General features: G+C 36.2%; 1 protein-coding gene and 1 pseudogene across 1 annotated transcript in view; one reads left to right on the forward strand and one right to left on the reverse strand.

Moving 5' to 3' along the window:
• The window catches only part of MDGA2 (MAM domain containing glycosylphosphatidylinositol anchor 2), a 1,012,098-nt gene that overhangs the window by 475,934 nt on the left and 521,902 nt on the right, over window positions 1-14,262 (reverse strand). The window lies entirely within an intron of this gene.
• On the forward strand, window positions 897-2,162 carry LOC119532474 (annotated as a pseudogene).

Raw genomic sequence — 14,262 nt, forward strand, 5'->3', positions numbered from 1 at the left:
AAGGGAAAATAGGACTATAACTACACAATGGAGGTAAAGAAGAGGTTTCCTGGAATACAGGAGATCCCCTAGGATATCTCTTAATACTACCGTGATTAGGGTTGATGTTAAACTGCAACAACTCAATCAAGATAGGACTATCAATGATACAGAAAAACTTCATAAAAGAAAGTTTGGGTACCCCACTAGGCAAAGTACCACAGCCAGCTGAGGTGCTTGTTGAAGGTCAAGGTAATATGGAATGGGTAGTAGGAGAAGGTAGTTTTAAATATGAGCTAGAACCACATGACCAGTTACAGAAATGAGGACTGTAATGCCTATGAACACTTCTTCCTTGTTTTGTTATGCGTATGTTTGTAAATATACATAGAGCAAATATCTTTGTTTTCTTCCCAATATTATCCCTTTATCTTATGAAATAAATTGTATTAGCTTTATGTCCTGATATTTAAGTTATAGGATATCAACTTTAAGAGTGAATATTGTCCTAACTCAGCAAATATTTGACCTGCCCAAGTTAATCATGAAGCTGCTGTCTTTATCTAAGGGAGACTAGCGAATGACTGGGCTTTTTTCCTCCCAAGTTCAGTACCAAAATCGAGTTCTTTTCTTAATGGGGAGCCAGAAGTGAGTGGCAGCTAGGGGATGCAGAGGCCAGCACTGATGGGCCAGGCTCAGCTCTGTATCTGGCCGATGGACCAGCAGTCATTGAAAGTATAGGACCCCTCCCACACTGTCCCCACCCCTGTGCACTAAGCAACCAGCCACCAGCCGCCAGTGGCGCCCTACCGGGAGGTCGGGGAAGCCTTGGGAGCTTTTCCCACTTGATGGAAGATTAGCGTTTTGGATTTTTTTTTCATTGTCGGATAAGGGCATTTCAAAGGGAAACCATTGAAATGCATAACCTACAAACACTGCCTCCTAAACCATCAAAACCCACTACTGTGGCCAACAACAGTATGAATAACAATATATCCTTAAAAGATGCTCAGTGGTACTGGGGATATATCTCAAGGTAAGAAGCAAATGAAAAACTTCAAGATACAGCAAGTGGGACCTTTGTGTTACGAGATGCATCTACTAAGATGCAGGTGATTATACTCACCATGGAAAGGAGGGAATAACAAATTAAAATATTTCACTGAGATGGGAAATGTGGTTTCTCTGACCCATTAACTTTCAAGTCTGTGGTTGAGCTAATATACCACTACTGGAATAATCTCTAGTTCAGTATAATCCCAAACGGGATGTGAGATTACTTTATCCAGTGTCCAAATACCAACAGGATCAAATTGTCAAAGAAGATACTATTGAAGATGTAGGAAAAAAGTTACACAAATATAACACTCAATTTCAAGAAAAATGTCAGGAATATGACAGACTATATGAAGATTATACTCATATATTCCCCAGGAAATCCAAATGAAAAGAACAGCTGTTAAAGCATTGAATAAAACCATAAAAATATCTGAAGAACAGTGTCAAACTCAGGAGCGGCACAGCAAAGAATACATAGGAAAGTTTAAACGTGAAAGCAATGAGAAAGAAATACAAAGGCTTATGTGTAATTATGAAAAGTTAAAGTCTCAAATCAGTGAAATTGTTAACAATAGAAAAAGATTGGAGGAAGACTTGAAGAAGCAGGCAGCTGGGTACCTGGAGATCAACAAACATATGAACAGCACTGAACCAGACCTCATTCAACTGAGAAAGACAAGAGACCAATATTTGACATGGTTGACTCAAAAAGGTGTTTGGCAAAAGAAACTGAATGACTGGTTGGGAAATGAAAACACCGAAGACCAATATTCACTGGTGGAAGATGACAAGGACTTGCCCCACCATTATGAGAAGACATGGAATGTCAGAAGCCGCAAACAAAGCAAAGCTGGAAACCTCTTGCAGAGGAAGCGAGATGGCACTTTCCTTGCCCAGAAGAGTAGCAAGGAGGGCTGCTACACCTGCTCTTTGGTGATGAATGGCAAAGTGAAGTACTGTGTCATAAACAAAACAGCAACTGAGTATGGCTTCGCTGAGCCGTATAACTTGTACAGCTCTCTGGAAGAACTGGTGCTACATTACAACACACAACCCTTGTGCAGCACAATGACTCCTTTAACGTCACATTAGCCTACCCGGTAAATGCACAGCAGAGGCAATGAAGCGCTTAGACTCTGATCCTTTTCCTCAAGTTCAACAACCCTGAGGCTTCTGGAAACAAAGGGCTCTTCTCCAGCCTGTGAATTGAGCTGCAGAATCAAAGCCATCTGTCTTCAGGTGGACTCGACCTTTCTTTGATAAAAAAGTAGGGAAAGACCCACAGCCTAGCACTGTGTCATACATTTCTAATCCAGAGTGGTTATCCTTCCTTTCTCCCCTGTTTTTCCTTTGTTTGTTTGTTTGTTTTTTTGTGTGTGTATGTGTGTGTTTTTTTTAATATGAAGCCACAACAATATACAACACAAAGAGAAAAAGAAACACAAAAATCTCTGCATGCAGGGACAGAGAAGCCTTTGAACATGATTCTTGTTAATTCTTTCTGAAGCTTTACCAGCTCAAAGTTGGACTTTGTAGACTGAAGGGTAGATGGGGCTGAAAGGTTCCAGCCTGGAAATGCTCGTACTAGTCTGGTTTAGTCTGGATGTTACTGTGCACAGTGGGTCCAGACATATTGCGCTATGGATTAGTTCATTTTCTAATAAATGAATGATATGCAGCAAAAAGGCACTTCCACTTCCAAGGGGCACTTTGGAAAACATCAGTTCATGTACATTCAGAGGAAATTCTGTCATTGACAAGTGCCAGAAAAGCATTTTGTTTAAACTTTTCAAAAGAAAAAAACAACCACCAAAAAAAAAAAAAAAAATCACCAACAGAAAAATTGAGCTGGAAAAATAGGACTTCAAAATGACATTCAGTATATAAAATATGTACATAATATTGGATGACTATCAAATAGATGTATTTGTGTCAATACTAAATAGCTTCTGTTGTGTTTTGTTGAAGGCTAAATTCACAGTGCTATGCAATTCTTAATTTTCATTAAGTTGTTATCCCAGTTTTAAATGTACCTTCAGAATAAGCTAATAAGCTTCCCCACCCCAATTTCTGTTGCTTAAAACTATTGTCATCCCTGATTTTCGTTACTATTCATTTTGCTATTCCTTTCCTTTTTTGAAAGAAGAAATGTATAGGACACCAGTGGGGGGGGGAGGGGAGAAAGAAAGAAAACGAACAAATGGCATCAGAATAAAAACTATGAAGTATTAAAAAAATAAAAACAGTGCCTATTACCCAAGGATTTGCACCCTATCCTGGGAAGACTTAGTGTGTTTCCAACTGTATGCAGGAGAACTGAATATTGATAGGTGAAAAATATGATTTTTATTGTTTTATTTAGAGATAAAGCATGGTTTAAAGAGATGTGTACAGCTGCCAAGTTTACAAAGGATGGACTGTGATAGTTAAGCTCACATGTCAGCTGGGCCAGGTTATGGTGTCCAATTGTTTGGTCAACCAAGTCCTAGCCTGATTATTACTGTGAGGATATTTCGCAGACTTAAATCACCAATAAGTTGATTGCATCTATGGCTGATTACATACACAGTGAACTGAGGAGATTGCCTGAAACAATGAGAGTAATTTCATCCCATCAGCTGAAGTCTTCAAAAGGAGAAGTAATGATTTCAGCAGTCAGAAGAGAGAATTTCCTTCTCTATTTCAGCTAGCCACTTTCTCCTGGGGAATTCATCAAAAATCTTCACTGGAGTTCCCAGCTTCTGGCCTGCCCTATGGAATTTGGACTTGTCCATTCCCATGGTCATGTGAGAAAATTCTTATAAAAATCTCATAATATTTACAATATCTTCTTTTGGGCCTATTTCCCTAAAGAACCCTCATAAAAAGGCTTTACATGAATATACACTGTGAGGTCTTTTGAGTCCTTTAAATTATCTAATCCTATGTAATCATTAGAAATCTCTATCTAACATCTTATTAAATATAGATACCAAATATTAAAGCCTTAAAAATAAAAATAAAAGTTTCAAACTTCTAGAAAACATGTAGTACAATATTTTAGGAGCTCATGGTAGAGAAATGTCTTTTAACTGAGACCAAAATTCACAAACTGTAAAAGAGAAAAATAGATAAAATTATTTATGTAAAAATATTTTAAAAATTTGAAAATCAAAGACTAAGAAAAAAAGGCCGTAGATTGAAAAGATACATGAAACACATGTAAAATGATTAATGTCAAGAGAATACAAAGAACTTATTCAAATAAACAAAAAAGTCAACTAGGCTAACGCAAATGGGGAGCTGGTATGGAAAGTCGGTTTAAAACAAAAGGAGGCATGAATGCTAATAAATATGAAAAAGCTACCCTCAATAGTAATTAAAAATCTCAAATAAAAATGACATAGATTCTGTGGGTAAGATGGCAGCATAAGGAGGTGTGGAATTTAGTTAGTCCCCTAGAGCATCTAGTAAATAGCCAGGAATAAATAGAAAATAGTCTGGAACAATGGAGAGGGGGGTGGGGACATCCATGACCAAACATACATTGTACACCAGTCTGGAATGGGTGGAATGGCTGAGATCATAGCATAGAACTGTAAGTAAAGCTCTCCAAACTGCAGAGCTGGCACCCCTCCCCAACCAGCATGGCAGGCTGAGCTGAAACACTTCCCTGTGGGAAACAGAAGCAGTTCCTGCGAGGAACAAGGCAATGTAGCTCAACCAAGCTCCAACTTTGGTTTTAATTAACAAATATGGACTATTGAATACATGCTATGAGCACAAATAAACCCAGAGCAAGCATGAAAGGAACCTGGAGCTTTTTCTTTGCAGAGAGGAGGTGGGGTTGATGGAAAAAAATACATAAATAAATAAAAACAAGAGGCTTTTGGAGTCTGCTGAGCTCTGAATACTCGAAAAGGGCTGTGCCCCAAGAAAAGGGGCAAACAGAGCCAGGTACCAATTCCGATACTGGAGGGCTGTGGACTGGATCTGAAAATGGGACTTCTTGCTTTTTTTCATATTTTTTCTCTCTCACTCTAAGTAGCTCATTAAGAAAGGCTCAGGCATTGTAAATTGTCAGCACTGACCCAGGCAAGAGTGGAATTAAGATAGAGTCAAAGGGAAAACTCAAGTGTAGGAGACAATTCCCTAAAAGGCTAATCTTCCATAAGGAAAGGGGTGGGGGGTGGCAGGGCCAAGCTCAAGTGGCCACCATCCCTCAGAGAACTCAGACACCAGGGCTTAGGGGAAAAAAAAAAAAAAAAAAGAAAGAAAGAAACAGCTAAGTTTGGCTTCTGACACCCTCAGTCCCTGGCCAGGACAGGGTCCACTGACAATTAAATGCACTGCAGCTCTTTATGCCAGTGGGGAACTGCAGACTGACAAGTGCCACCTGCTGGGCAGGATAGGAAAAGTACAGAGTCTAGAGGCCTCACAGTAGAGTCTAACAATCTGCTAGGTCTTACCCTCAGGGAAACCTGATACTGAATGCAGCCTCCTCCTGAGACCTGGGCCCATATGATTGGAGTAATCAAGGAAACAAGATGCCTAGACAAAAATTAAGAATCGCACTAGGAAAAATGAATATATGGCCTAGTCAAAGGAACAAACTTATACTTCAAATACAATACAGCAGTTGAAACAACTAATTCAAGATCTTCAAATAAATATGTTAAATCAATTCAAAAATCAAATCAATAAGTTGAGGGAAGATATGGCAAAACAGATGAAGGATATAAAGAAGATACTGGGCGAACATAAGGAAGTACTGGAAAGTTTTAAAAAACAATTGGCAGAACTTATGGGAATGAAAGGCACAATAGAAGAGATGAAAAACACAATGAAGATATACAATGGCAGATTTCAAGAGGCTGAAGAAAGGATTCATGACCTAGAAAACAGGACATCTAAAATCCTAAACACAAAAGAATAGACTGGGAAAAGAATGGAAAAATATGAGCAGGGTCTCAGGGAATTGAATAACAACATCAATCACACAAACATACATGTCATGGGTGTCCCAGAAGAAAAGGGAAAAGGGGCAGAAACAATAATGGAGGATAATCACTGAAAATTTCCCATCTCTTACGAAAGACATAAAATTACAGATCCAAGAAGCACAGCATACCCCAAACAGAATAGATCTGAGTAGACCTATGCCAAGACACTTAATCAGATTATCAAACATCAAAGACAAAGAGAGAATTCTGAAAGCAGCAAGAGAAAAGTGATCCATCACATACAAGGGAAGCTCAATAAGACTATATGCAGATTTCTCAGTAGAAACCATGGAAGTGAGAAGGCAGTGGTATGATATATTTACGATACTGAAAGAGAAAAACTGTCAACCAAGAATTCTATATCTAGAAAAACTGTTCTTCATAAATGAGGGAGAGTTTAAAATATTCTCAAACAGACACTGAGAGAATTTGTGAACAATATGCCTGTTCTACAGGAAATACTAAAGGGAGTACTATAGACAGATAGGTAAAGATAGGAGAGAGAGGTTCGGAGCACAATATTGGTTGATGGTAGTACAATAATGTAAGTACACTTAAGAAAGATGACTATGAGTATGGCTGAAAGAGGAAGGTTAGGGGCATGTAGGACACGTGAAGGAAACACAGAAGATAAAGACTGGAACGTACAACTTAGTGAAACCTAGAGTGGTCAATGCTTGTGATTAAATGCACAAATATGTTTTTACATGAGGGTGAACAAATGAATGTCAACTTTGCAAGGTGTTAAAAATGGGGTGGTATTGGGGGAAAAATATAATCAACGCAAACTAGAGCCTATAGTTAACAGTAACATCATAATATGCTTCCATTAACTGTAACAAAGGCAGTATACCAAAGCTAAATGTCTACAAGAGGTGGATATACACGAGGGGGTATGGGATTCTTGGTGTTGGTGGTATTGTCTGACTCTTTTATTGTATTTAATTTTAATTTTATTTTTTCTTTTGTTGCTTTTTAACTGTCATTTTTTTTCTCTGTATTTTTCTTTTTTTTTTTTGCCTCTTACTCTTTCTTTGTGGAAGAAATGGAAATGTCTTTATATAGATAGTGGTGATGAATGCATAACTATATGATTATACAGGGATGGAATGTGTGGTGTGTGAATAAAACTGTCTAAAAAATAAACAAGAATACAAGTGCTGGAGAAAATGTGGAGAAAGAGATATACGTAATCACCATTTGTGGGGAAGTAGAATGGTGCTGCCCATCTGGAGGGCAATGTGATGGCTCCACAGGAAGCTAAGCATGGGGTTTCCATATGGTCCTGCAACTCAGTTATTGGATATATACTTGGAAGAAATGAAAAGAGGGACATGAATGGACATTTGCAGAGTGGGTTTTATGGTGTTGGTATTCATGATTTGCAGTGGATGGAGGTGGCCTAAGGGTAAATTGACTGATGAACAGAATGGTGAACTATAGTGTATACATAAAATGGGATATTGAGTTGCTACAAGAAGGAATGAAGTTGTGAGGTGAATGGACATTGAGGATGGTTATATTTAGTGAAATAAACCAGAAATGACAAGACAAACAGTACAATGCCTCACTAATATGGACTAACTCTAATGTGCAAACTCTGAGAATTGAGTCTGAGAGCATAGCTTATCAGGGGAAGCCTTATTGTAAAGGTTCCTAGATTGTAAGTACTTACAGCAGATACATCTATTCCTGAGTTGTAATGGCTATTTCTAAATTCGGAGATGCTGAGCTCTTTTTGTATAACCTGGTCAATCCCTGGAACTTGAGTATCCATGTGACACCTGAGACTCAGAGCCAGAGTATGGCATCTATGAATGTCAGCATTACCCCATACAGCAAATATTAAGGAGTCTGAAAAAGAGATCAGACTTCAATTAGAGATATGAATGAAATGGACTTGGTTAGGATTAAGGTTAATCAGACTTAACAGGTAAAGGATGATAGTGATGGTATTTTTAAAACTTCAACTTCTATGTGAGACCAAAGGAAGAGATGTTTATTAGGTGCAAAATCTATATTTTTTGTAGCACACTATATAATTTAACTTGTATGGTCAGTTTATTCAAACAACATAATTACATGGAATATTCACTAGGGAGTGAAATCTGGTTGGTTTGTACAGGTTAGTGTGAAGCCCCAATATATCCCAGAGTAATATCGGCAGAGAATAAAAAATGCATTTGCAAAGCCCTCTTGGGGGACTAGGGGAAAATGTACAAATATTAAATTTCCCCACCTGGGTAATTAATGATATTCTCACAAGCATTGGGGGCTACCAATTTGGAAGGCTGAGACCTTGATCTTAGGGCTTGCCTTTATGAAGTTTGTTACTGTAAAGGAGAGGCTAAGCCTACTTAAAATTGTGCCTAAGAGTCACCCCCAAAGAACCCCTTTTGTTTCTCAGATGTGGCCTCTCTCTCTAAGCCAACTCTGCAGATAAACTCACTGCCCTCCCCCCTCACTGACATTACTCCTGGGGGTGTAAATCTCCCTGGCACTGGGGGACATGACTCATGGGGATAAGCTTGGCCCTGGCATTGTGGGATTGAGAAAGGCTTCTTGGACTAAAATGGGGAAGAGAAATGAAACAAAATAAAGTTTCAGTGGTAGAGAGATCTCAAACAGAGTTGAGAGGTCATTCTGGAGATTATTCTTATACATTGTATAGATATCCCTTTTTAGTTTTTAGTGTATTGCAATAGCCAGAAGGAAATTCCTGAAACTGTTGTACTGCAACCCAGTAGCCTTGATTCTTGAAGATAATTATGTAACTATATAGCTTACAGTGTGTGACTGTGTGATTGTGAAATCTTGGTGGCTCCTACTCCCTTTATACAGTGTATGAACAGATGAATAGAAAAATGATGACATAAAGTAAATGAATAATAGGGAGTATGGGATGTTTTGGGTGTTCTTTTTTACTTTAACTTTTATTTTTATTCTTTTTTGTGTGTTCTAATGAAAATGTTCAAAAATTTAGTGTGGTGATGAATGCATAATTATATAATGGTACTGTGAACAAATGATTGTACTCCATGTATGATTATATGGTATGTGAGTATATCGCAATAAAATTGAATTTAAAATAAAGTAAATGAATAACATGTGGAAAAGGAGTATGAGATGTTTTGGGTTTTCTTTTTTACTTCTATTTTTATTTTGATTCTTATTCTTATTTTTATGTTTTGGAGTAATGAAAATGTTTAAAAATTGATAGTGTTGAATGCACAACTATATGATTATACTGTGAACAAATGATTGTACACTTTGGATGACTGTATGGTGTGTGAATATATCTCAATAAAATCACATTAAAAATCATAAGATACCATTTTATAGCATCTTAATTATCAAAAATTAGAAGATCTCATAATACCCCATGTTTACAAAGACATGGGTAACAGTAATTCTTATACACTATTTACTGGAGTGAAATTTGAAGCAACCACTAAAGAGCATTTTGGCAATATTAAGTATTCTGAGAGTGAGTAATCCATTTCTAGGCATATACCATTGAGAAAAGATTGAAGATGTGCACAAGGAGACAGGAACATATGTATTCAAGTATTTCCTCATAGAAAATCAAAGTAAAGTTTTATTATAGCTTTTTCATTCAGTAGAATATTACACTGCAGTTAAAATGTATGAAATAAATCTGCATGCATCAACTTGGATAAGTCTAAACAAATTTATGTTGTATAAAATTAAATCAAGTTGCAAAAGGACACATATTTGTATCATAACATAGTGACAAATGTTTAAATATAAATACCATATATTATTTATGAATATAAAAATGTAACAAATGTATCAAGTATGGATAAAAATGTCAAAAGTTTGTCTAATATTGTATTAAATATGTTGTACAATGCAGTAAATTTTTACGAAATTGTTTAATGTAATTATAATTACTGATTATATATTTAATTCTAATATTACTGGATATTAGATATAGATATAGATTAGGTTTAAGTATTGGTATAGGTATAGTTATAGATGTGGATATCCAGCATGGCTGAACCATGAATATTGCAGGAGCATAACTATTTTCATTAAAAAGCTAAGAAATAACTATTTACAAATAACTAGAAAACCACACATTGTTGACTTCTAACTAATAATAAAAGCCAACATTCATAGGATACTTACAATAGGTTAGTTACTTTTCTACATGTTTTATAAGTATTAGCTCATTTAATGCTCAGAGAAATTCTATGAGGAATATCAGGATTACAAGTGAGGAAGCATATGTGGAGAGTTTAGGAAACTTTTCAAAGTTGCATAACTACTTTGATACTAACCCCACAATCTACTGAATCTCAATGTGCTTTAAACATGAGTTGACTTTTGACTGTCGTAGGGACCTCTGGTCATTTCCTCCTTCTCAAATTACTCAACATTTGTAAATCGGCAGATAGAGACTTATCCTCGCTAAAGTAGACCTTCTGAATCACTTACATTTTCTGGTATCATGACGTCATTGTTGATTTTTCATTTTTACCACCTTTTGCTGTTAATTAGTTCCCTTGTTTTGCTGTGAGTTTATAATCATTTGTTTTACCTCATTTTGGATGTAACTCTGTTTCCACTATGATTCTGGGCCAATATTCCCACTTATTTCTGCTGCCAATAATGAAGAGTTAGAAAGATGCTATTTACACATATTATTTTCAATGTAAATAGTTAGGCACAGCTGCTGCAATTTTCCCAATTGTAAGACACAGAATTGAGGTGGGAGTATGGGGGCAAAAATATATCTATCGACTCTCTAGACATTCAGAATAAAATATGAAACAAGAACAAGAAGGACTAATTTGCTTCCAAGTCACCATACTTAAAATTGAATGGGCCCACATAAATCCTAGCAATACCTAATATGTACAATAAGCATAATAGTAAGACAGGCATGGCATTAGTAAATTAAAAAGTTTATATTTGGATGTGATTTTTCAGAAATATTCTGTTTACTCCACATAAACAGTTGATTAATCAATGAACAATACATTATGAACTAACATAACTTCTTCAATTTCAGGAGAATTTCTTTACAGATGTTTTTAAAAAGTAACTTAGAATTACATTGGACCAGTTAAAAATTGGTTGAGTGAAAATTTGATTATGAAAAATATTCTTTCTTCAATTTAATGCTTTTGAGATTAATCCATGTTAATATGTGTGACTCTAGTTTATTCATTTTTACTACTGTATAATATTCCAGTATATGAATATATATATATATATATATATATATGTAAAATTTAAATATCCATTCTCACATTGATGGATATGTAGGTTGTTTCTTTCTACTTCTTTTTTTCTTCTGTTAGGAACAATGCTCTTTCCAACAGTCTTTTAACACATATTCTTGAGAACACATGGATACATACAGGGACACAATTTACATGGAGTTTTAAAACAAGCAAAGCAATAATATATTGCTAAGAATGCAAAACATAACAAAATTGTAAATAAGGATATTGAAAGAAAACCACCAAAGTCAGTATAACAATTAAACCTAGGAAAGGAAGGGTAATCCCCCTAAGGGATTTTAACTACATTAGTTGTATTTTATTATAATAGTAGGGTGTGTATATATGTGTGTTTGCTTTATTTGCTTTACATTTTTCATGTTCCCAAATACTCAATAAAATCACAAAAAGTTGATCCCTTTAGGTAAAAATATGATGGTAAAAATCTAAGGGGAAAAAGTTTTTCCATTTGAGATTCTATGAAAATGACATAGGAAATTATATTCTTTTGGTAAAGCCATTGGTGACATGTCAATGCTTGTGGTAGGTAGCTTCAAAGAATGGTTCCCAATAATTCCCTCCTCTAGTATGCATGTCCTTGTGAATGATCCTCCCTTTGAGTGTGACCTGGACCTACTGACTAATTTCTAATGAGTGGAATACAGCAAAAGTGATGGAATTTTACCTCAAAGATTACATTTAAAAAACCAGACAGTGTGCCTCTCAGGTGCTCACTCTTGCTCTCTTGTGTACTTGCTCTTAAAACTTTCTTCAGGAAGCTGGTTGCCATATTGTGAGGTGCAAAAAACTTATATGTCTGGCCAAAAGCCACTGAGGACTGAGGCTTGCCGTCAATCATGTGAGTGAGCCTGGAAGTGAATCTTCACCCAGTTTAGCTGCAGTCCTGGCCAACACCTTCATCACAGCTTTGTGAGAGATCCTGAGCCCAAAGACCCAGCTAACCTTAACTGGATTCCTGACACAGATAGACTATGAGATAATACACGTTGGTCATTTTAAGGCAATACGGTTTAGGGTATTGGTTATATAACAATATGTAACTAGTGCACCATTCTTAGGAAAAGAACCTTAGCTAGGGTTTGAAATGTAGTTCAGAAAAATAGTCTAAAAAATTGTTCTCGAGAAGAAAAGCTGAAAAGAATGAAAACTAAATATTCTTGTATATGATAAAGATGATCAGAGGTGATCCACTTCCATCATGACAGAGCAAGGAGATTAGCAAATCTCCCCAAAAGACAACAAACATTTTATCACCTTAGAAATCCACAAAGGACATACAGTAAGCTGAGAATAATTTATTCATGCAAATTACTGAATTTCAGGTAAGAACAACACAAATCTGTGGCTTTCTGCCTGTGGCAGCTCACTGCAACCAGGATCTGTCTGCATGTTAATTTAAGCAAGCCATGGAAACAAGAAGTTTTGCTGTCATTGCTGGAGAGTGTCAATTTGATTTGAGGTCATCTTCTGTTTAAAGGCAAGCAAATAGGAGGGCCAACGTAGCTGGCATTCTGAGGTTGCAGCCTTGACTGAGGCAAGCAAATGGACGAGCAGATTAGATGGGGATTTAACAGGGAATTCTAGGAGGTGAGGCAGCCATAGAAGACTTGATAACCTCTCCACCAATCCTGGGTTTACTGGAGGCTGTGCACGTATGCATCAGAGACCAGACAGGCCTGAGTCTCCCACCTGTGTAACACAGAGGGCACACATACCAAGAAGATTTAAGAGAGCCCAGTGGAGAGGAAATATCAGGGCACAATTAAAAATGAAATTAAATGGAAAACAGGAAAGCAGTGGAGAAAATCGAGGAAACCAGAAGTTGATTCTTTGAAAAGATCAATAAAATTGACAAATCTCTAGTTACATAGAGAAAAAGAGAGGAAACACAAATTACTAAATCAGAATTGCAAGAGAGGACATCACAACTGACCCTACAAGAATTAAAGATATGATAAGGGAATATTATGAATGATTCCATTTCAAGAAATCAGGCAACTTAACTGCAATTAATAAATTCCTAAAACTAGGAAAAAAAAAACAAAACTGAATAAAACGGTAGAAAATCAGAATTAATCTATAACATGCAAGTAAACTGAATTAGTAAATAAAATTTCAACACAAATGAAAAGCCCAGGACCAGATGTCCTCATTGATGGATCCTATTAAAGATTTAAATGCAAAATAATACCAGTCTTTCATAAACTTTCAGAAAATAGAGGAGAAAACATGCTGTAATTCATTCTTTAAGGCCTGACATCAAAGTCAGATACATAGAAAGAAAAGAAAACTACAAACCAACATCTCTATGAACATAGATACAAAAATAATCCTTCACTAAATATTAGCAAACTAAATTCATTAATATGCAAACATAATAATTCACCATGACCAAATGGGAATTATCCCAGGAATGTGAGGGTAGTTTAAAATAAATTGGTATAATACATCCTTATTAATATAATAAAACTCAAACATATAATCATCTCAGTTGGGGCAGAGAAAGCACTAGACAGTATTCAGCATCCATTCATGACTAAAAAATTCATATTAAACTAAGATTAGAAGGGGACTTCCTCAATCTGATAGAGGCGTGTATACAAAACCACCAGCTAACATCATACTTAATGGTGAAACATGGGTGTTTTCCTATGAAGATGGGACACAAGGTAATGCTTTCTGCTCTTACCACTTTTCTTCAATACTGTTTTGGCAGTTTTAGACAGTGCAATAAATCCAGTGCAATGAATAAAAAGGAAAATAGTATAAAGATCAGATAGGAAGAAAAAAATTTCTTGATTTGTCAACAACATAATCACATACACAGAAAATCCTGATGCATTTTAAAAGGACTCCAATTCTTCATGACTCTGTTCTCCCTAATGGGTCAAGTACTGCTCCCTAATGGGTCAAGTACCTTCTATCAAAAAAATGAAATAAAGTACAAAAACTCTTGTAAAACCACATCC

Source organism: Choloepus didactylus, chromosome 4 (assembly GCF_015220235.1).
Source record: "Choloepus didactylus isolate mChoDid1 chromosome 4, mChoDid1.pri, whole genome shotgun sequence".
In the NCBI taxonomy this organism is placed as follows: domain Eukaryota; kingdom Metazoa; phylum Chordata; class Mammalia; order Pilosa; family Megalonychidae; genus Choloepus; species Choloepus didactylus.